This window comes from Glandiceps talaboti, chromosome 23 (genome assembly GCF_964340395.1).
Source record: "Glandiceps talaboti chromosome 23, keGlaTala1.1, whole genome shotgun sequence".
NCBI classification, from domain to species: domain Eukaryota; kingdom Metazoa; phylum Hemichordata; class Enteropneusta; family Spengelidae; genus Glandiceps; species Glandiceps talaboti.
This window is the reverse complement of record NC_135571.1, coordinates 14,204,359-14,230,327: the sequence shown is the minus strand read 5'-3', so window position 1 is coordinate 14,230,327 and position 25,969 is coordinate 14,204,359.

Genomic DNA, 25,969 nt, shown 5'->3' with positions numbered 1-25,969 from the left:
TTCTCTGTGCCCATACTTTCATGAGAGTCATAAGTGAAAGTGCAGCAGAAAACACTGCAAGCACAAGTGCAAGTACCCCTGAGTACCTACACTGAAGCTCATGTGTTATGGGGTTCTGTTCTTATTTAATATGTTTATGTGAAACGGCAAATTTCCATAAAAATCACACAGTGCGATCACGCGATTATGTGTGTAGTGAAAGATCACATCCTCATTTGCATATCATTTGCATGCAGGTATGCAATAACGTTTTCAGTATTGCTCTGCAGTGAAAATACCACTAGTATGCACATGCACCAGTGCAAGTAATCTCTGGTACATATGTAATAACTGTACTTACTGAAGCACACTTAGCCACTACTCACAATTGACTGAATTCAAACCTGGTATCAAGATATAACCTACATACGATGTGATGAAGTACTTTACCAGATGTATCAAAATATGTTTGGGAAATCCCTACTATGCATTCAACTGTTCTAACAATGCCATAAGACAATTGTAATGTTATAGAAGACATACATCAACATTAACATTATACTGGAATGTAGTTTGCAAGTGTTCATGTAGAGAGATCAGGTGGGTGGGGGGTAAGAGTAAAAAAAGCATGAACCTGAAGCTTGTGCCACTTTAATAGACTTTATTAACTCTAGTTATATTTTGCCAATATCATTTTTGAGTGATATGCCAAGGAGAATAAATGGATAAAATAAATTATACATCAAGTAGCTGATTACTGGTAAATTGGTGTAGTGATCTAAAAACAATTTAGTCACAATTGAACTGGCCATAAATTATTCACTGCTACTACCTTGATTAGATTGTACTGGCCATGACCTAAGTGACAAAGTGATATACTTCATTTAGACTTGGTGATTACATTTTGATGAAACAGTGGTTAAAGTTACAATGCTTCTTAACTAATATCAAGTTATCGCCTGTAATCTCGTAGTCCTAATAGACTTGGTATCAAATACTCTGATGTTTAAGTATCTTAAGATTATCAGAAGTTAATAGAAGACAATGACCTCTATACCATGCACGAGTCAGCTAGGTTCAACAAAAAATATGGAATATATTCTGGTCATTCTGTGTCATCACAATGTGTGTCTATGTCACAACAATACATGTCTATGTCACTGGTTCTGCTGTGTTTGGATTATGAGTCAAAATGCTCAAAATTGACATTACTTTCCCCGATTTTTGAAAAAATATTACTGCCAATGGTATTATTAATAAATTCATTCAGACAGAAAATATGAGTGACCTCAGGGTTGTCACTAATGACCCCTTACGCAATTAATATCTAATTGACTATTTGTGTGCATTTTTTAGCCAAAAGATTATAATTATGTATTTTATTTTATATGTTTTTTTATCAAATAAAATATACTATATTCAAATCTAATTCATTAAAAGTGTAAGGACTGTACTGTTGATACTGGTAGAAAGGTTATTCCTAAAACACCAATGCATCATGGGTACCAGAGATAATGGGCATAATAGTGGTTAATTTCCAATGAAGTGAAATCCAAAAACTGCATGTATTGCACACCTTTATGCAAATGATATGCAAATGAGAATGTGATTATTCCATGTATGATATTTACATAATTTTATTATTAAGGATATGTGCACATTGAGTCCAAAACAAAATAAGTGCCAGTGTGCGTACTTGGAGGTAAACATGCACTTGTGATTACAGTGTTTTATGATGCATTTTCACTCACTGTACGCTCATGAAAATACAAGTATGAGAGCAAATAACTTGCGTGTAGGCCATACTTGCAGACATGCATTATACCTGAGTTTGGTAATGTACATGTATTATTACATGAGGTCTTCATTATCAGTGATTTTGTGATGGTTATAGCTTGCGGTCTAAATCATCTATCTGATTGGTTAGAATTGGTAACCCACAAAATACTACCATTATCACCATAAAACAATGTTTGATCACAAGCAAACTTGTGATATGGGTAGTACCATATGGAAAACATGATGGCAGCTACATGTATACAACATATTTTACTTAACACTACAGAACTTTTGAGACCACATTTAATGTCATTACTGAGGAATCTCAAAGATTTCATTCTGGCTCTACTAGAAATGTTTCAAGTTCCATTACATACAAGAAAGTTTTTATTTATGGTTAGACTCTGTTTAATGAATAGATAAAATTTGGGGGTCACCTTGAACTTGAAGCCACTAAGAGCTGCTTTCATTATGTTGACAAAATTGTTAGCAAATTATACATAAAGTCATTTGGACATAATTTGGTAATAATCTATGAATCATCATGGGTTGTGGGTCAGATCTGAACTTTTTTGTGTAGTGTAGTGTTTTTGGGTCATTTTAATATTATTTACTAACTGAAACATGTTAACATTATCACTAATACTGTAGCATAGCAACCAAATGAATGATTCAAAAAGAAACATTTCTGTCACAAAATGAATCCGTAATAAAAGTTTAAGTTATTTCTTTTCACAACGACAACTAATTATAGTTTCATCATGTGACCTGATCTAAATACATCTACAGTAACTCATAGTTTCATCATGTGACCTGATCTAAATACATCTATAGTAACTCATAGTTTCATCATGTGACCTGATCTAAATATATCTACAGTAACTCATAGTTTCATCATGTGACCTGATCTAAATATATATCTACAGTAACTCATAGTTTCATCATGTGACCTGATCTAAATATATCTACAGTAACTCCTATTTCTAGTACCACTAACCAATGCAAATTGTTGTGAACTATAATATAGAACAACATGGAATAAATCCATATTTTCTGTTCAAACACAATCATACAACTTGATTTTAGCATGGTATGAATAAATTAATGTATTACATTTTGTCAACAGATGATGGGTAAGGAACTCCTGTAGTTAAATGTGAAGTGTGGATTTGATTGACTTGACATAAAACAGTAACCGATAAAATCAAAAATAATTTCAAATTGTAAACTTTGTATTTTAAAGTAATCATACTCTAAAAAGAGTATTCGCTATTACCAGATTCTCCATCTTTCTAAAAGTACTTTTATTTCAAATATTTTTAATTTCACTAATGTCAGGCATTGTAGTATAGATCTACAAATGTTGCACATTATAAACTAATATACAATATAATAACATAATTAAATAGACATTGAGTAAGTACATAATATACCATAATTGCTATTGTTAGGTTACTCACTCTAAGTTACTATCAGATGATGATATCTACAACTTTAAGTATTAAAAATTCTGATCTTCCTCTAATGCCATGAAATATATCTCCAAAAACCTTTTAACAAATTACTTGATAGTGTGCAAACCTTTTAAATGAATTAGACATTAAATTATTGTGTTTGGCAACACTTTCAATTTAGTATGATTCACTTGCTAGAGTCACTGAAACAGATAATGGTTAAATTAGTATTTATGAAGTACTTGCCATGCACAGTATGTATTCTTATTGCCTATATGTATGGATTCAGACATCATCAAAGTTTTGACCATTGACCCTGAGTTGACATACATGGTGTGTAGATATTCAGTCATCCTGTAGGTCATATTGGGATCAGATTTAGACATGAAAACATTCCTGCTGACCAAAGATTTTATAAATACTGTATTACACATAATTTGTACTGTATTGAGGACAAGTATCATTTCTTAGCAATTTGTCCCCTTTACAAGGACCTTCGTAATGAATTGAGTGGTTTATTAAACCCTTCTTATGATAAGTGTATTTCACTTTTGAATTCAGATAATATAACTTATATCTAAATAATTTAGCTTCATTTATTTATTTTGCAATGAAAAATAGAGAGGAATTTCCCTCTATGAACCGAAACGTTTGTGACATTGTTTGCTCTTTGGGCCTGTGACCTTATTGTTCTGAAATAAACTAATTGATTGATTGATTGATTTACAGAACAATACAGAGAAATACAATGTAATATTATATATTATATGGTACATGTTATTATCTGGTACATTCAGTGAATAATTCTTCTGTGAGCCATCAAATACCAATTTTCAAGAAAACCAATTCTCATATGAATAATTAACAAAATCTGATAAACAGATCATTGCAACTATTTTGATCAATTACTTACAACTGAAGGTGAAAGAAAGGAGAATGGGAATGGCAATGAGGAGAAAAGTTGTACATATTATGGCTTTGATAACATTAATTGTGAGGCTTTTGCATGTACATGTAGATACATATATGAAATTTTCATATACCGTATACCCAGGACAGGTGAAATTTACATATTTATTAATTAAAAACCCAGGTGAAATTTGAATATATACCCAGGTGAAATTTGCATATATACCCAGAAGGTGAAATTTGCATATATACCCAGAAGGTTAAATTTGCATATATACCCACAAGGTGAAATTTGCATTTATGCCCAGGTGATATTGTAAAGCAGAACACATGTCCTGAAAGTGAAATTTGCATATATATCCAGGTGAAATTTGCATATATACCCAAAAGGGGAAATTTGCATATATACCCAGAAATGAAATCACAGATTATTAGTACCTGCAGACTATATTAGGCAGGTAGTATTGTGTCATTTAGTCTATTCCATAATCCATTGCAAGGTTATGATTTTGAATTCTGTTATATCAGCTAAAAGAAATTTAATTTATATTTATTTTACTTTCATATAATTGACATGATAGCTTTTTAACCAATCAAATCACATGTATCATATCAAGCACATTAAATTTCTATATACAGGACATAATTATGTAAATTATGTATCATTAAAGCTGCACTATATACAACATGAAGTCTTACATTGCTAGATCAAGCACCTTCACATGACAAACTGGACTATGTACGACATGAAGTCTTACATTGCTAGATCAAGCACCTTCACATGACAAACTGGACTATGTACGACATGAAGTCTTACATTGCTAGATCAAGCACCTTCACATGACAAACTGGACTATGTACGACATGAAGTCTTGCATTGCTAGATCAAGCACCTTCACATGACAAACTGGACTATGTACAACATGAAGTCTTACATTGCTAGATCAAGCACCTTCACATGACAAACTGGACTATGTACGACATGAAGTCTTACATTGCTAGATCAAGCACCTTCACATGACAAACTGGACTATGTACGACATGAAGTCTTACATTGCTAGATCAAGCACCTTCACATGACAAACTGGACTATGTACGACATGAAGTCTTACATTGCTAGATCAAGCACCTTCACATGACAAACTGGACTATGTACAACATGAAGTCTTGCATTGCTAGATCAAGCACCTTCACATGACAAACTGGACTATGTACGACATGAAGTCTTACATTGCTAGATCAAGCACCTTCACATGACAAACTGGACTATGTACAACATAAAGTCTTGCATTGCTAGATCAAGCACCTTCACATGACAAACTGGACTATGTACAACATGAGGTCTTACATTGCTAGATCAAGCACCTTCACATGACAAACTGGACTATGTACGACATGAAGTCTTGCATTGCTAGATCAAGCACCTTCACATGACAAACTGGACTACATGTATGTACAACATGAGGTCTTACATTGCTAGATCAAGCACCTTCACATCACAAACTGGACTATATACAACATGAAGTCTTACATTGCTAGATCAAGCACCTTCACATGACAAACTGGACTATGTACGACATGAAGTCTTACATTGCTAGATCAAGCACCTTCACATGACAAACTGGACTATGTACGACATGAAGTCTTGCATTGCTAGATCAAGCACCTTCACATGACAAACTGGACTATGTACAACATGAGGTCTTACATTGCTAGATCAAGCACCTTCACATGACAAACTGGACTATGTACGACATGAAGTCTTGCATTGCTAGATCAAGCACCTTCACATGACAAACTGGACTACATGTATGTACAACATGAGGTCTTACATTGCTAGATCAAGCACCTTCACATCACAAACTGGACTATATACAACATGAAGTCTTACATTGCTAGATCAAGCACCTTCACATGACAAACTGGACTATATACAACATGAGGTCTTACATTGCTAGATCAAACACCTTCACATGACAAACTGGACTATATACAACATGAAGTCTTACATTGCTAGATCAAGCACCTTCACATGACAAACTGGACTATGTACAACATGAAGTCTTACATTGCTAGATCAAGCACCTTCACATGACAAACTGGACTACATTGTATGTACAACATGAGGTCTTACATTGCTAGATCAAGCACCTTCACATGACAAACTGGACTATATACAACATGAAGTCTTACATTGCTAGATCAAGCACCTTCACATGACAAACTGGACTATGTACAACATGAAGTCTTACATTGCTAGATCAAGCACTTTCACATGACAAACTGGACTATATACAACATGAGGTCTTACATTGCTAGATTAAGCACTTTCACATGACAAACTGGACTCTTACATACCTGACAACATACAATGTCCTCTAGCTACCTGAAGTTTATACTGAAATGAATAAGGAACTTGTGAGACAGTCCGAATAATTAGATGTAATCCGACATTTCGAATAAAAATTCTTTTTCAAGGTATAAGGCAAGACATAGTTGGTAAATACCTGACTATATCACTTTCAATGAATAATTTAGGTAATCACAGGGGCAATGAGCTCTCTGTATTTGCCATGTTTTCAGTGAACCAGGTAATCACATGGGGCAATGAGCTCTCTGTACTTGCCATGTTTTCAGTGAACCAGGTAATCACATGGGGCAATGAGCTCTCTGTACTTGCCATGTTTTCAGTGAACCAGGTAACAAGGGCAATGAGGTGTCTTGTAATTCTGTTCTCTCTGAACAAGTACATGTAGGTAACAGAAGCACTGAGGCAACTTATTACTGTGTTCTCCCTAACAAGGTAAACAGGGACGCTAAACCTCTTGTAATCTCTGTGTCCCCCCTAACCAAAAGGTAACCCGGGAATTAACGCTTGTACTTCCCATATTTTCATTGGGCTATCTAATTTCTTTGTTCTGCCTAACAGGAGCACTGAACTCTCTTGTATAATTTCTGCGCAATCTCATAATAAAATAAATCAATTTTACTGTTAAAATGATACCAAAATAGCCGCCAGACAGCCTTTTAGTTTTTAGTATTTCAATATCACTACATAAAATAACTGACACTGAAGCAGGTAACTGGTTTCTGTTGGACATTAAAACCGTCTAGGGATAACACAACATGTGATTTGAAAAATGTGTAAATTTGTCTAAATGCTGTTACAGTAGTTCTTGATTGTAAACATACATGTATAAAAAGTTACTCATCTTGCCTTTAAACAGCTACAAAGTTATATGTTAGTAGTCTTCAGTTTCATTGTTATCATAAATCATGAAACTATAAATTTTAATGACTTGTCTGATATTACAATTGTATTCCCAAAAATTTTTCCTTGCTTAATTTTGTGAAATCTGAGTGGTCTAAGGAGCTTTGTCAGATAAATAAGTGAATTCAGAGTGGTCTATGGAGTCAGTCTCATCTAGTATAATTGAAATTTGAATGGTCTTAAGGAGCCTAAGGTCTGTTATAAGTTAAATCTGAGTGATCTAAGGAGCCTTGTATAGTGTGAGTGTAATATGAGTAGTCTAAGGAGCCTCATCAATTGTACGTGAAATATGAATGGTCTAAAGAGCCATGTCTATTGTAAGTGAAATCTGAATGTTCTAAGGAGCCCAAGGTCTATTGTAAGTGACATCTGAGTGGTCTAAGAAGCCTGATGAGTAAGTGAAATGTGACTAGTCTAAGGAGCCTCAGTGTCTGATGAGTAATTCTCAAATTTGAAGAAGAGGTTTGGAAAAAGTCCACTGATTATACAATGGATGCATTAATTGTAATCCAGCAGGGAAGACGGGATTAGATGAGGGATAAGGAAAGGGTTACAGCTCCTAACATAAATTTGATTATGTGTAGCCACTATTCTAGACTTGAGGATTAAGTCCTGAATTTCCAGTTTGTACATGTATGTTTATACAACTAGTCTTCTTTTGATATCATTAGGGACTACTTTCTTTCACTTAATGAAGATGCAGCTCAGGTCTTAAGTACAGTATGTACTACTGAACCACTACTTATATCATAGCCAGGTTTTTTTTCTACTACCCTCAACAGTGGAATACATTTCCACTGGACAGAAGGCAGTCATCAAATCTGAACTTTCTAGGACAAACTAAAGACACATCTGTTCAAACAAGCATTTAGTATATGGATCGGATTGTCTGTTATGGCGCCACTGCAGTCTGGTGGGTAGTGAAGTCTGCCAATGATAGAAATTCTTACAAATGATTGATTGATTGATATGTGTTTTACAGCAATTCACATGGAACACCCTACTGGACAGGATCTACATATGTTAACACATAGAAAACAAATACCTCCTAATTATAAATGTGTTGGTTCTTGATTCACATACATACAAATACAACATATGTGTCTACTGCAGTGTTTAATCTCTATAGGTTATCTCTCTAGAGAAATTGGTTATCCGTGCTGTTGGTGAAATTTGGGCGTGACTGTGAATAGGAATAGGTCCTGGAACTAAATGAACTATTGAATATGTTTTATGGAATAGATTCCCGTAGGATCTAACAGTCCCTGTGAAGACTTCATTATGGAAATTAAATCGCTATTGCTGTTCCGATATCAATGTACATGTATGTCAAAAATATTATGAAAGACACACAAGGTTGGAAGTATTGGACTTTGCCAGCATTTTGAAGGAAAGTATTATGAACTTATCTGGACAATTACATTTTTAGTTGAAATGACTAATACTGAGCTACCTCATTCACATTTCCCTGTACCTTTCTTGAATTATAATACACAGGATTGGAAGTATTTGATTTTGCTAGTAAGACCTATATAAGTGTATTGCTTGACATGACCAGTGCTGAGATCTAGCTGAGTCAGAGTTTTCTTTGTATTATGCCACTAACACTGCAATTTAAGTCCATTAACAATTGGTTACAGTGCTATATGATACAATGGGCTAGTATATGAAATAATACTTGGACCTAGGCCAACCATCTAGTGAATGTCTGGATAATTATATCACATGTAAGAGGTATTAGTAAAGGAGTCTTTTGTTTGATTACAATTATCAACGTAATGTGTGTTAATGCAGGGACACTAATGGTCTGTTATATGGTACAGATAAAGTTGAAGATAATGCCAAAAAAACCCAGGTCCTCATTAAATCAGAATGTACGTATTGATGTATGTTGTGTTATAACCCTTACTGAACTCTGGTGAGTAGAATGGGAGAATCGCATATCATTTAAATACATTAACATCAAGACTGTCAGTTAACTTTATGAAACTCCATTTGATTTTAAGACATCAAGACTCAAAAACAGTTTAATTTTGATTTAACTAACATGGATGACTACATTATGTATGGTATGTTAATTAAACCTTTAAGTTATAGTCATACACATCAACATGTACCGGTAGTTCACACCCTGAATATTACAATTGTCAAATAACAGGAAAAAATAATGATAGCATACAGTCATGTAAAAAAAATCTCCTTTACATTGACAGAAAACTGGTACTAATGAAGGACTACAATAGAACAATAGAGATCATGTCAAACAAAGTAACGCTTACAACAATATATAAAACAATAGAGATCATGTCAAACAAAGTAACGCTTACAACATTGTATAAAACAATAGAGATCATGTCAAACAAAGTAACGCTTACAACATTGTATAAAACAATAGAGATCATGTCAAACAAAGTAATGCTTACAACATTGCATAAAACAATAGAGATCATGTCAAACAAAGTAACGCTTACAACATTGAATAAAACAATAGAGATCATGTCAAACAAAGTAACGCTTACAACATTATATAAAACAATAGAGATCATGTCAAACAAAGTAACGCTTACAACATTGCATAAAACAATAGAGATCATGTCAAACAAAGTAACGCTTACAACATTGTATAAAACAATAGAGATCATGTCAAAAAAAGTAACGCTTACAACATTATATAAAACAATAGAGATCATGTCAAACAAAGTAACGCTTACAACATTGTATAAAACAATAGAGATCAAAAAAGTAACGCTTACAACATTATATAAAACAATAGAGATCATGTCAAACAAAGTAACGCTTACAACATTATATAAAACAATAGAGATCATGTCAAACAAAGTAACGCTTACAACATTATATAAAACAATACATAATATACATTCCTTGTAAACTTTTTTTAATACTTCAAGTCAGTACGATAATAACATTTGTAATGTATGTCACATGATGTGACAAGCAATTTTTATTGTAATTTTCAGACACTTTTAGAACCTGAACTTTATTTGGATTGTATTAGTATTCATAAATTTAAGGTTGCCGTAGCAAGGTTTAGATGTTCATCTCATGATCTGTGTATTGAGACCGGAAGAAGGGATGAAATAAATTTACAGGATAGACTTTGCAAATTTTGTTTAATCAAAGGCCAGTTTATTAAAAATGAGTATTATTTCTGTCTATTTGTTATTTGTATACTCCTCTAAGACAGTAACCTTCTATGTATTATCGGTCATAGATAATTTCTATCATTTAGTGGCAAGTAAAAACCTTCATCACCTAAGACAACTTGCAATTTGTATTATTTATAATAAGGCATTTAGATTGAGAGATTTTATAAGTTATGTTTATTCCTGACATGTTTTCAGTTGTATTGTATGTGTGCAATCATCATAATATGTTTTTTATCTTGCTTAATTTGTTTGTACATGTCTATAAATGGGTAATAAATACATTTTTATTTTCACAAGCAGCAGCAGTATGAATAATGTATAGTCAATGTTATACTATATGGATTTGGGTTGAAAGAGAAACAAATATCAAAGTACATCCTTTTGTGCAGGTTCTATATTTCCTCACCCTACACAAAATACAAGTCTTTTTTCTCCTATAAACCATTTGAAGACTTGAATAAGTTGCTTAAAACACTCAAACTGACAGGGATGTTAATTATATCATATTTGCCACATGTCACTGCATGTACAGCTACAGTATACAATATACCCTTGTTTTATCTTTTTAGTGCTTGTTTTTCCTTATTTGTTTCTAAAGGTGCCTGTAAATGGGCTTTATGTCCGTTGGTTTACCTGAATAAATAAATAAATAAATATATAGTACACAAATTTTACACTCTGTGTAAATCTAGCAGGGAACATTGCTGGAGACAACGATGTTGCATAATTTGTATGTTAATCTCATTCAGAATTTACCTGTGTTATTTATGAATTATGATTTAACATAAGACACAGTCATATTTCTTGACGTTAGCTGTATTTCAAAGGTCATACAGATATACTCGTTTGATTTATACTTTTTACTACCGACTTTTAAAGACGATACAGGGATATCATAAAAGGCCCCCCAACTTCATGGGGGTTATTGTCAACTTGAATGTGTACAAAGCGATTCCTCTATGACAACAATTGAGCAGCTGGTGATTTTGGTAATAAATTTGGTATGTGTGGATATGTAAATGTCTTGAGAATGTGTGTTCTTACAGAAAGTTGATATTTATTCATACATTGTACGTGTATATACAATTTTGGACAAAACATGATCGGACTCCCCGGCTTGTTCGATTGTTACTTTTGCTATTCAGGTTCCTCTTAAATTCAAGATTAGGAATGTTGAGGTACTAATGACAACCACATGATGGGTGGCCAACTCTGCCTTTAAGTGGAAAGCAAGTCAGCTTAGAATGAAATGCATTTGTGGGGTTAGAAGGCCACATAACACCTGATGAGAATTAAGTTCCAGCAAAGGGAAATTCTACATTCTAAAAACGTCTTCTGAGTTCCAGTCAGCATAGGGAAATTCTACATTCTACAAACATTGACTGACTTCAAACATCAATAGTATGTATGTTGATAAGTAAGGTTTATTTCTTACAGGTTTAATAAAGGTATTATTAATATTGTTGTGTCAAAATATCAAACATGTCATGATCAGATGCTACATATTTACCCTAGAAATTGTAACACTTTTATTAAACGATAAAACTTGGGAATTTGCTATTTGTTATACACAACTCTATGTGTTAATACACAGGTGCACAACTCTATGTGTTAATACACAGGTAAACAACTCTATGTGTTAATACACAGGTGAACAACTCTATGTGTTAATACACAGGTAAACAACTCTATGTGTTAATACACAGGTGCACAACTCTATGTGTTAATACACAGGTAAACAACTGTATGTGTTAATACACAGGTAAACAACTGTATGTGTTAATACACAGGTAAACAACTCTATGTGTTCATACACAGGTAAACAACTCTATGTGTTTTAAACACAGGTAAACAACTCTATGTGTTCATACACAGGTAAACAACTCTATGTGTTAATACACAGGTAAACAACTCTATGTGTTAATACACAGGTAAACAACTCTATGTGTTAATACACAGGTAAACAACTCTATGTGTTTTAAACACAGGTAAACAACTCTATGTGTTAATACACAGGTAAACAACTCTATGTGTTAATACACAGGTAAACAACCTATGTGTTAATACACAGGTAAACAACTCTATGTGTTAATACACAGGTAAACAACTCTATGTGTTTTAGACACAGGTGAACAACTCTGTGTTTTAAACACAGCTACGCTATGTGTTAATACACAGGTGAACAACTCTATGTGTTAATACACAGGTGAACAACTCTATGTGTTAATACACAGGTGAACAACGCTATGTGTTAATACACAGGTGAACAACGCTATGTGTTAATACACAGGTAAACAACTCTATGTGTTTTAGACACAGGTGAACAACTCTGTGTTTTAAACACAGCTACGCTATGTGTTAATACACAGGTGAACAACTCTATGTGTTAATACACAGGTGAACAACTCTATGTGGGAATTACACAGGTGAACAACTCTATGTGTTAATACACAGGTGAACAACTCTATGTGTTAATACACAGGTAAACAACTCTATGGGAATACACATGTAAACAACTCTATGTGTTAATACACAGGTGAACAACTCTATGTGTTAATACACAGGTAAACAACTCTATGTGTTAATACACAGGTGAACAACTCTATGTGTTAATAATACACAGGTGAACAACTCTATGTGTTAATACACAGGTGACAACTCTATGTGGGAATACACAGGTGAACAACTCTATGTGTTAATACACAGGTAAACAACTCTATGTGTTAATACACTGGTAAACAACTCTATGTGTTAATACACAGGTAAACAACTCTATGTGTTAATACACAGGTGAACAACTCTATGTGTTAATACACTGGTAAACAACTCTATGTGTTAATACACAGGTAAACAACTCTATGTGTTAATACACAGGTAAACAACTCTATGTGTTAATGCACAGGTAAACAACTCTATGTGTTAATACACAGGTGAACAACTCTATGTGTTAATACACAGGTGAACAACTCTATGTGTTAATACACAGGTGAACAACGCTATGTGTTAATGCTTTCTAGGTGTTAATACTATATGTACACTTCCCTGGCTTCTGAACAACTGACCCATATTAAACTCACTGAATCATACATACATTTAATCATTTGGTATATCAAAATAAAATTTTAAGAATGCTTTTCTACTAATTGCTATGTATGTATTATACCAATTCATATATCATACATGTAATAGCATAGAATCATCTATTAATAATTCATTACAAAATTCCATTATTAATCATATTATTTCCTATACTTTTATTAATAATTAATACACATTATAAATTATACATGATTTTACAATGTACAAAATATATTGAGTCAAAAGAATAAAACTAGTTCAAGGTTTGGTGACATTGAACATATATATAAGTCATTCTAATATGCTATCCCTTGGTGATCTCAACATATGATGCCTTGTTTGAAAGGTTTTTGAAGTTTACAATGGGTCATAGCATCATCCTATTGATTCTCTGCTGTTATCTGCTGTTAGGAGAAAATTTAAAACTTTCAAGTCGATTTTGACCAGAAGTGCCTGGAATTTCAGATAAACAATACCTCTGAGTTGAAATTTAGTGTTTTCTTTTATAGAATTATGTATTTGTTACTGATTTTGATCGAGTGAGTCCTAGATATATTTACAAGAGTAGTTTTCCACGTGAACCGTCTTTGCCGAAGTATACATTGTCCTTAGCAAAAAAACTGGCAGTATAAAATTTTATAAGTTATACTTATAATACAAACTCAACATTACCTATCTTGTGTATCGGTAAATATATGATTGCAGTGTAGTTATTAACATGACATATCAATGACTTTCAGGTTACTCTGTAACATCTCATAAAATAAGAAAAATGATTTTTATGAGATACAGATTTTATCAGTGAAAGTAGAGATTTGACGTCATCCATTATTCCCACAGCTAATAATATCATGGTAGATTTAACTTTATGACATTGCGTTCCTTGTGTGTCTGGTTTTTACTTTTACTTGATCTGCCTAAAACTGGTCAATATAACTGCTACAAAGCTAGAAAAAAACCTGGACATTTTTTTTTCTTAATTTTTTTTTGTGGTGCGAATTCCTTCCAGCGATTTTCTGTGATGCAGACAAATACACACAAACAAACAAACACAAATGCTACAGAGATCCATTCGGGTTTGGGACTACGTGACAGGGCTATGTAGCACGCTCTATATCACGTTGCTGTGGAACTGTCAAGGCTTTCCCAGTCAGTCCACAGGCTATGCCAGAGTCACCCAGGCCTGGCAAACATAGCACCTGCGGGCTCCATGTGAGTAATCCTCCCCGACTTTTTGAGTCATTATTCCAGGAGTCCCCCCAAATTCACACTCGTCTTGTGAGTAAGACACGGCTGAGTGATACAGCCTACCCATCGAGTCTGTAGAACACTCACCCTGGGTTTGGGTCGGTCACAGAAAAATCCCCTGTTTCCAGTGGGATTCGAACCTGTGGCCTCCCGACTGAAGTGGTGTGACGAAGCAAAATTTTTTTTTATTTTGGTTCTCAACAAACCTGTCACTAACTTTTTATGGCAGTCACTGACAGTTATTTTAATTTTAGTACTTTCAAGCAAGTATGTATGTGGGGCAGACTGTCAGACGCACTCGCTAATCAATACATGGTTATAGTATTGTTCTGGATTGAAATGAAGCAATGACTTTAGTTTTAGATAAAGCGGAGCAAAAAGGCATGAACAACTGTTGACAGTCTAGGGTATTTAAGTGATGCGTGAACTGACCTGAAACAATTCTTCTTCTTCATATTTTTGGCCTAAGCTTCATTTTTACTAAGTAAGGCATTGGACAGCGGCATTTAGTTGACAATTATAACAAAAACTATACATACAGTCACACTTTTAGACTTAGTGCAGTGACAAACTATCCAAATTGTATTAAACTTGGGAGTCTTTTCACAAAAACTATAATACAGTTACACTTTTGGTATAGAGACACATGTATAACAGTCTAGTAAGTAAAAAACTAATCTTTTAAGATAAATTTTATGTTGCAATGAGACTACACACTATCCAAATGGTATTAAACTAGGGAGTCTTATGATAAAAAACATATATAGTCACAGTTAAAGACTTTAAGTGCAGTGACACACTGGTTGGGTTTGATTAATGCCACCCAGGGAGCCTCACGGCACCTCAAGTTGCCCTAAGTTGTGTTTGATTGTATGACGTCATACTCAGGCTGCCCCAAGTCGACACGCCTCACAGAGCATGAGAAGCTCTGGGATTAACCTTATCTGATTGCACCAATGACAGGGATGATATACGATTGGTAGATACAATTGCACCATCTTTTAAAAAACTCTAGCAATGTTTTAGAAGAAAAAGTATTGAACTTCAACAGTGTATGATATATTTTATTTAATAAGTACAATTTTCTGGAGTCTCATATTCCATGTTGTCTTTGTGATGATTATATATAATCCCATGAAATCAATGTTAGTTTTACGTCATAATGCTCCGAGTATGATTCCGCGGACTAATACAAATTCTCGCCTACCGGCTCGAATTTGTAGTCCGCGGAATCATACGAGGAGCATTATGACGTAAAACTAACATTGATTTCATGGAAATATATATTTATCACATAACTAAGTATTTACCCGTATTTTTCTAAAATTTTAAATTGTATTTTACGATTACTGCATCATTTCATCGCACTATATTCTTCATCGCGTATTAAAAAATGGCGCCCGATGGTTATGCAAATTATTAATCGCGTGACCTGTCGCGAGGTCAAGCTTACCATATGTATGGTATAGGTCATACTGTTGTGTGGTTTCTCAACCAAAATTGTCGGTTATAACCTTGCGATGTACATGTAATATTGAATTTAGTTTAAAACCTAATCTAACTAGTCTGGACGTCAACCCTAAGACAGATCTTGAGATTTGATGAATCCTCTGATGAGTAGTGGTTAGCAAGTGGAAGGGTGAATGCCTACACCACCTGTATTGGTTAACAAGTGGAAGGGTGAATGTCTTCACCACCTGTAGTGGTTAACAAGTGGAAGGGTGAATGTCTTCACCACCTGTAGTGGTTAGCCAGTGGAAGGGTGAATGCCTACACCAGCTGTATTGATTAGCAAGTGGAAGGGTGAATGCTTTAGATAAAAAAATCGGTCCAGGCATCTCCAAGAAACAGCTGCGGACGGACGGATGGATGGACGCACGCATGGACGCACGCACGGACAGACGGAACCCAATCCATAAGTCCCCGTTCCGGACTTCGTCCGCGGGGACTGATAATTATAATCTAAGTGGTGATATTAATGTATATACCCAATCATTATAATTTAAGTGGTGATATTAATGTATATACCCATTCATTATAATCTAGGTGGTGATATTTAAACAATAATGTACGCCCTCCCAGCCCATAATGGACGAAAGCAAACTTTGAACGACATAATGGGCGAGGCGACAGCCGAGCCCATTATGGAGTGCAAAGTTTCCTTGAGTCCATTATGGACTTGGAGGGCGTACATTATTGTTATTATTTTATAGTTTTGCCAATTCCAGTGAATATGTAGACCGAGAAACGCAAAACAACGTATAATATACACAGCGCTGAACATCGTCTGCCATGTTCGGCCCGGAAGCTGAATACTAATCATAGCGACACACGTATGTACACGTACACACACATACATTTCAATGAACTGCTGTGAACACAAATTTGTTTCATGAATGCGTTGTATTTTTAAACAGTGGAAATGACAATCATAAGTAACAACATACATTTCGAAAAAATACCCAGTCGTATGAAGAAACAGAACAAATCAGCTTGTATTGTTATGCTCGTTCCGGGGCCGCGATACCCAATAACGGAGTACATTATCAGTAATAATGTACAGCGATGACGTCACAAAATTCACTGGAATTGTTAATGCTATAATATAATAATGTATATACCCATTCATTATAATCTAAGTGGTGATATTAATGTATATACCCATTCATTATAATCTAAGTGGTGATATTAATGTATATACCCAATCATTATAATCTAAGTGGTGATATTAATGTATATACCCAATCATTATAATCTAAGTGGTGATATTAATGTATATACCCAATCATTATAATCTAAGTGGTGATATTTAAGCAATAAACCACCCCCTGGGGATGGTATACCAAGAGGTTTTGACCAGTGAACGAAATATATGCACGAGTGATAGCGAGTGCATATATTGAGTTCACTGGTCAAAACCGAGTGTATACCATCCCCAGGGGGTGGTTTATCGCTAGTATATTATACTAGTATATTGAAAATATCGGAAACAAGATAAGAACTAACGTTTTCTCGTTTCATATGCGCCTCTGAGTCTAATTTGCATAACAATAACGCTGCTTTTCAAGACAGCTGATCTTGGCCTCAATGTGAACATCGTGCAGCGACTGGATTTATTTATCTGCTCGTCGTTTCTAGGGATAATCTGTACATTGATCGGCTCATTAAAAGTGCACAGTGATGAATAAACAACCTGTTTGACTCAAGGTATAAACTTGAAGTGGTTTATTGAATACAGCATGCTTCGATTGCTCCCGGCCGAATTCGTGACTCGGTGAAATGATAGACAGGTTGATATTTACAATGTATTTATATTACTGGAAGTTACCTCAGTAGATTTTCGGGTTTGAGGATTTCCCTCTCGGATTGATGACTGATACTCTAGGACAGGATCCCAGACAAATTTCTATTTAGATTAATGGTATGTCGGCCAGTGTAACCTCTTTCACTTGCTTCATTTTTATGACAGGACAGGACAGCTCACCAATGTTTCCACTCCAGCCACGCCGAGGCTGGGACCGATCTCGTTTATGCCTAGCGCCTTGACCTTAGAACATGTAGTAGGCGATGATGTGAACAAATACGCGATGACTGGGTTGCTTTCGAAATTTCCTTCATAATTTCTCATAAAATATTGTCTCATTGAGAGAAAATCCTCCTCTGACAATTCGAAGAGTTCACTATCAGTATCACGGCGGACTACAACTCAACGCTCGTAGACGAACAAAATTTGGACGCGTGCCAGCAGTGCATTATCGTACCAGCAGTGCATTATCACTCGTTTTAGACGCGCTAGTTCGCTGTCTAGACCAATCACATCCCTCGATTTCCACCATCAATATACTGGTATAATATAATAATGTATATACCCATTCATTATAATCTAAGTGGTGATATTAATGTATATACCCATTCATTATAATCTAGGTGGTGATATTAATGTATATACCCATTCATTATAATCTAAGTGGTGATATTAATGTATATACCCAATCATTATAATTTAAGTGGTGATATTAATGTTTGTACACCGGCGTGGGCGTTACTTGTCAAGCGACAGTGATTAATCGGGCGATCAGCCAATCAGGTGTCCGCAAACTTCCCGCTTCAAAATCCTGGGAGCTGAGAATATGAGAAATGCCATCCGGGTAATGAAAAGTCCATACCCGGAGTATATTAGACATACATGCTAATGAAAAGTCAACATCCGGAGTATATTAGACAGACATTGACTCCAACAGGAAGATGTTTGTATCGAAGTATCGAGTTTGTTATCAACCAGAAAGAACTGTCAAAATGAATGATTGATGATGGCGAAAGCCCAACCAAATAAACGTCAATAGCTTGGTTAGTGTGTGTGAACCTTTCAGTAGCTAAGCATGTCTTGTCGAAAGCGACGTTTCGCTCAGTTTACATTTAAGAACATGGAGCGTACAGAGTGTATCCAACTTCATTGATGTATGTCTTGTAACTCCAATGTAAAAAATATCCTCTGAGAAAATGTACAGTACAGCAGACACTGTATTTGAGAACTTGTAGTGTGAAGTGAGTGTCTAATTTTGTCGGTGTGTGTGTATTACCCAGAGTGTATAAATAGCCCGGAAGATATGCAGACATGCACGATGGCGCAGACACTGTTATTATTATTGTTGTTGCGGTGGTATGATAGCAGTGTATGAGTTATCTCCGGAGTATATTGGAATTCGAACTCAATACACAACAAAGGAAATTAGCCGGTGTACAAAACAGATACAATCCGGCCAATATGCGCCTCGCTACCGCTCGACGCATATTGGTCGGATTGTATCTGTTACATATACCCATTCATTATAATCTAGGTGGTGATATTAATGTATATACCCATTCATTATAATCTAGGTGGTGATATTAATGTATATACCCATTCATTATAATCTATGTGGTGATATTAATGTATATACCCATTCATTATAATCTAAGTGGTGATATTAATGTATATACCCATTCATTATAATCTAGGTGGTGATATTAATGTATATACCAATTCATTATAATCTAGGTGGTGATATTAATGTATATACCAATTCATTATAATCTAGGTGGTGATATTAATGTATATACCCATTCATTATAATCTAAGTGGTGATATTAATGTATATACCAATTCATTATAATCTAGGTGGTGATATTAATGTATATACCAATTCATTATAATCTAGGTGGTGATATTAATGTATATACCCATTCATTATAATCTAAGTGTTGATATTAATGTATATACCCATTCATTATAATCTAAGTGTTGATATTAATGTACATACCCATTCATTATAATCTAAGTGGTGATATTAATGTATATACCCATTCATTATAATCTAAGTAGTGATATTAATGTATATACCCATTCATTATAACCTAAGTGGTGATATTAATGTATATACCCAATCATTATAATCTAAGTGGTGATATTAATGTATATACCCAATCATTATAATCTAAGTGGTGATATTAATGTATATACCCAATCATTATAATCTAGGTGGTGATATTAATGTATATACCCATTCATTATAATCTAAGTGGTGATATTAATGTATATACCCAATCATTATAATCTAAGTGGTGATATTAATGTATATACCCAATCATTATAATCTAGGTGGTGATATTAATGTATATACCCAATCATTATAATCTAAGTGGTGATATTAATATATATACCCATTCATTATAATCTAGGTGGTGATATTAATGTATATACCCATTCATTATAATCTAAGTGGTGATATTAATGTATATACCCAATCATTATAATCTAAGTGGTGATATTAATGTATATACCCAATCATTATAATCTAAGTGGTGATATTAATGTATATACCCAATCATTATAATCTAGGTGGTGATATTAATGTATATACCCAATCATTATAATCTAGGTGGTGATATTAATGTATATACCCATTCATTATAATCTAAGTGGTGATATTAATGTATATACCCATTCATTATAACCTAAGTGGTGGTATTAATGTATATACCCAATCATTATAATCTAAGTGGTGATATTAATGTATATACCCAATCATTATAATCTAGGTGGTGATATTAATGTATATACCCATTCATTATAATCTAAGTGGTGATATTAATGTATATACCCAATCATTATAATCTAAGTGGTGATATTAATGTATATACCCATTCATTATAATCTAAGTGGTGATATTAATGTATATACCCAATGTTATATACCCAATTAATGTATATACTTTACTATTATTTAAATATATATGAAATTAATTTGATATAATTTGATACTTTGATAATAGCAAAGAGTTATGTGTATTCATTTGGAAAATTGATGGTTGTATAGTAATAAACATTTTCTGATCAATTAATTCACATCTTTATGACTCAAGTGTCATTACACAATGCACAGGTCTAGTGGGAAAAAAAATGTACACCCTGGCTGCTTTACGTCACAACACACATCTGTGTCATGACAATGCATGTCTACACTGGTTTTGCTATGTTCGAAATATGAGTCAAAACGTTCAAAATTGCCATTACTTTCCCCGATTTTTCTTTGATATTACTGGCACTGGTATAATTATGTTATTCTCCATTATTTTTCTTCATTCAGCTGGAAAATACTCGTGACCTAAGGGTTTGTCACTACTTATCTATTGACTCATAGTGACAAAGACTTATTTGTATTTTCCTTGGATGAACAAAGACAAACACAGGGAAATAACATGTAAATATTCTTAAAAGACTGATAACAGCAGATATCAAAATAAAATTAAAGAGCTATGGTCTACAACTTGCAAGTATTTTTCATCATTTTATATTTTACTCTTCATTTTTACTTGTCTAGTAATTACTGGCAAAACTTCTACCTTTCCTATAAACTGCTGTGATACTTTATAATATAATAATATATAAGAACAGAATACACTATCCATATAGTTTAAGAATACAGTACCACAATAGTTAATACGGTAGGAGTTTTACCAGTGACCACTAGTCATTAAACAAGTGATAGTGAAGTGTAAAATATAAGTAAACGTTTATTTGGAAACAAAAACTACTTACAAGTTGCAGACCACGTCTCTTTACTTACTAAATTGAGAAAAATATAATAAAACAAAGTCATACGATAAAACAAAACAGTAAAAAATACCGCCAATGGCGTCGTAGCACAACTGTACAGTTTTTAAAAATGTTTATCCATATGGTAGTTCATGCTAACAATAAGTGTTCATTTGCTGAATGACTATCCAGTTGCCTATCCAACCATGTTGTTATCTTTGCAATATATGTGATCATTTGGCTATTGCTATGGGCTTGGTCTTGTTGCTAGGCAAATTTGCATATATTTTTTGATTGTTTATTCAATTGTCTATTAATCCCTGTTGTTATCTTTGTGAAATACACCACCGTTTGGCTGTTGCTAGGGTATGTGCATACATTTTTTGAATGTTTACTCATTTGCCTAACAGATGATGTTGTCATTTGACCAAAATATACTGCCATTTGGTTGTCGCTAAGGGCAGGTTCAGTAGTGCTAAAAAACCAACTCATTTTAAAATAGAGATTAATATCTATTTAAAATAACTATAAATACTATTAGGTAAATAAAATACATTAAATATGAAATGAAATACATCTAAATGAAAGTACTTATTAATTCTGGAGTGATAAAATGTACATACATGTACACTTGACTACAATTAATTTGAAATGAGAATTTGAAGTGTGATCTACATGTATAGTTGAGTCTGCAATGTGACACACATACTTTATCACAGATCAAAAGGATAGTGTTTTGAATTACAATTGAAATACGTACGTTACACATGAAGTGTCAAAGACACACCGGACACACATGCTGTATTCAACAATGAATGAGGACGCCATTCCTTACCTACCTAATACAGTGTTGTAGCGATACACCTATCTACTAAATGTAGAAGTGAAAATTACGTCAAATTTACAAATTTGTTATTTGTGTACCTATTAACCCAAACCTGGTATCGAGATATCACATATAAGCGATCCGATGACATTATTTTTCATACATGTCAAAAATGTTGAGGATTGCATATAGTAGTCAACAGTTCTAACAATACCAGAATGCAACTGTGATATTATAGAAGGCATACATCAACATTAAAGTGGCCATATGGATGAGAATTTGGTATTTATTTTGGATTTTTATTTGATAAAACAGCTTCACTATGTTTTTCTACTTGAAAAAATAATGTGCAATAACATATACCAAGTCCATGTTCACATCTTAATAAACGACAAAACATTAAACAATGTGTAAAATGTTTGTTATTGTACGTACAATAACAAACTTTTTACACTTTGTGCATCTTTTTGCAATGTATTGAGTTATGAACATGGACTTGGTATATGTTCTTTCACATTATTTTTCCAAGTAGAAAAATATGGTGAAGCTGTTTTATCAAATAAAAATCCAAAATAAATACCAAATTCTCATCCATATGGCCACTTTAATATCATCTAATACTATATATAAGTTTAATCTCTGGTTTTAAGTATTTTCACTTTAAAAGTAAAAAGTTTATAAACTCAGTTTGCAACACTTTAATATTAGTTGTCTTTAAAGAGAGGAACTCATCACATGTAGATATAGTTTTAGGATAGCTTTAGTCTAGACACCAATGTGGTATCTTAGGGAGATCTTGAGATTCAATGCAGGTCAACACTAGCCTCAGTGTGACCTCTAAAAAATGATAGCTAAATTTTGTTGTCAAAGTGATAAAAAATGGCATTTCTTGTGAATCACCACACAGTAAGAGATAGGAAAACACCAAACTAGTCAATGGCAAGTCAGCTTGGCTTAGAAGGCACACTGACTAGCCTAGCATGGCTTGTGAATCACCACACAGTAAGAGATAGGAAAACACCAAACTAGTCAGTGGCTAGTCAGCTTGGCTTAGAGGGCACACTGACTAGCCTAGCATGGCTTGTGAATCACCACATAGTGAGGGAGAACACCAAACTAGTCAGTGGCTAGTCAGCTTGGTTTAGAGGGCACACTGACTAGCCTAGCATGGCTTGTGAATCACCACTTAGTGAGGGAAAACACCAAACTAGTCAGTGGCTAGTCAACTTGGTTTAGAGGGCACACTGACTAGCCTAGCATGGCTTGTGAATCACCACATAGTGAGGGAGAACACCAAACTAGTCAGTTGCTAGTCAACTTGGCTTAGAGGGCACACTGACTAGCCTACCATAGCTTGTGAATCACCACTTAGTGAGGGAGAACACCAAACTAGTCAGTGGCTAGTCAACTTGGTTTAGAGGGCACACTGACTAGCCTAGCATAGCTTGTGAATCACCACATAGTGAGAAAGAACACCAAACTAGTCATTGGCTAGTCAGCTTGGCTTAGAGGGCACACTGACTAGCCTAGCATGGCTTGTGATAGGTAAACTCTGTATCTTAAAGAATTCTGTTGTAGACCCCTTGTACATTATTTTTAAATAGTTCAGACAAAGTCACTATGAATTTCATTGAGATAAATCTAAAAAAAATTAATTACACCTCTGCAAAACTAAATTCCTACGTTCGATTGTTCCTACCACAGTAGTGATATCAATTTGCTATGTATTTCAGATGTTAATAATACTACTACCATCACATTATTTCTCTGAAATTTAATACATCACACTGAATCAATGTTTTTATAGTCTTACTTTCTCTCTCATTCATAAATTTTATTTATTTATTTTGTTATCATTGCAGCAATAAATAGGAGAACAGTTAATGCAACTTTACAATAACTTTATCATAAGAAAACAGTGACTTACAGTATGGCAGTGTATCTGATAGTGTAGTTGATATTACACTCACAGCAGGGCAGTGTATCTGATAGAGTTGTCATTACACTCACAGCAGGTCAGTGTATCTGACAGTAGAGTTGTTATTACACTCAGAGTAGGGCAGTGTATCTGACAGAGTTGTCATTACACTCACAGTAGGGCAGTGTATCTGATGGAGTTGTCATTACACTCACAGTAGGGCAGTGTATCTGATAGTGTAGTTGTCATTACACTCACAGTAGGGCAGTGTATCTGATAGAGTTGTTATTACACTCACAGTAGGACAGTGTATCTGATAGTAGAGTTGTTACTACACTCACAGTAGGGCAGTGTATCTGATGGAGTTGTTACTACACTCACAGTAGGGCAGTGTATCTGATAATAGAGTTGTTACTACACTCACAGTAGGGCAGTGTATCTGATAGAGTTGTTACTACACTCACAGTAGGGCAGTGTATCTGATAGAGTTGTCATTACACTCACAGTAGGGCAGTGTATCTGATAGAGTTGTTACTACACTCACAGTAGGGCAGTGTATCTGATAGAGTTGTTATTACACTTACAGTAGGGCAGTGTATCTGATATAGTTGTTATTACACTCACAGTAGGGCAGTGTATCTGATAGAGTTGTTATTACACTCACAGTAGGACAGTGTATCTGATAGTAGAGTTGTTACTACACTCACAGTAGGGCAGTGTATCTGATGGAGTTGTTACTACACTCACAGTAGGGCAGTGTATCTGATAGTAGAGTTGTTACTACACTCACAGTAGGGCAGTGTATCTGATAGAGTTGTTACTACACTCACAGTAGGGCAGTGTATCTGATAGAGTTGTCATTACACTCACAGTAGGGCAGTGTATCTGATAGAGTTGTTACTACACTCACAGTAGGGCAGTGTATCTGATAGAGTTGTTATTACACTTACAGTAGGGCAGTGTATCTGATATAGTTGTTATTACACTCACAGTAGGGCAGTGTATCTGATAGAGTTGTTATTACACTCACAGTAGGGCAGTGTATCTGATAGAGTTGTCATTACACTTACAGTAGGGCAGTGTATCTGATATAGTTGTTATTACACTCACAGTAGGGCAGTGTATCTGATAGAGTTGTTATTACACTCACAGTAGGGCAGTATATCTGATAGAGTTGTTATTACACTCACAGTAGGGCAGTGTATCTGATAGAGTTGTCATTACACTCACAGTAGGGCAGTGTATCTGACAGTAGATTTGTTATTA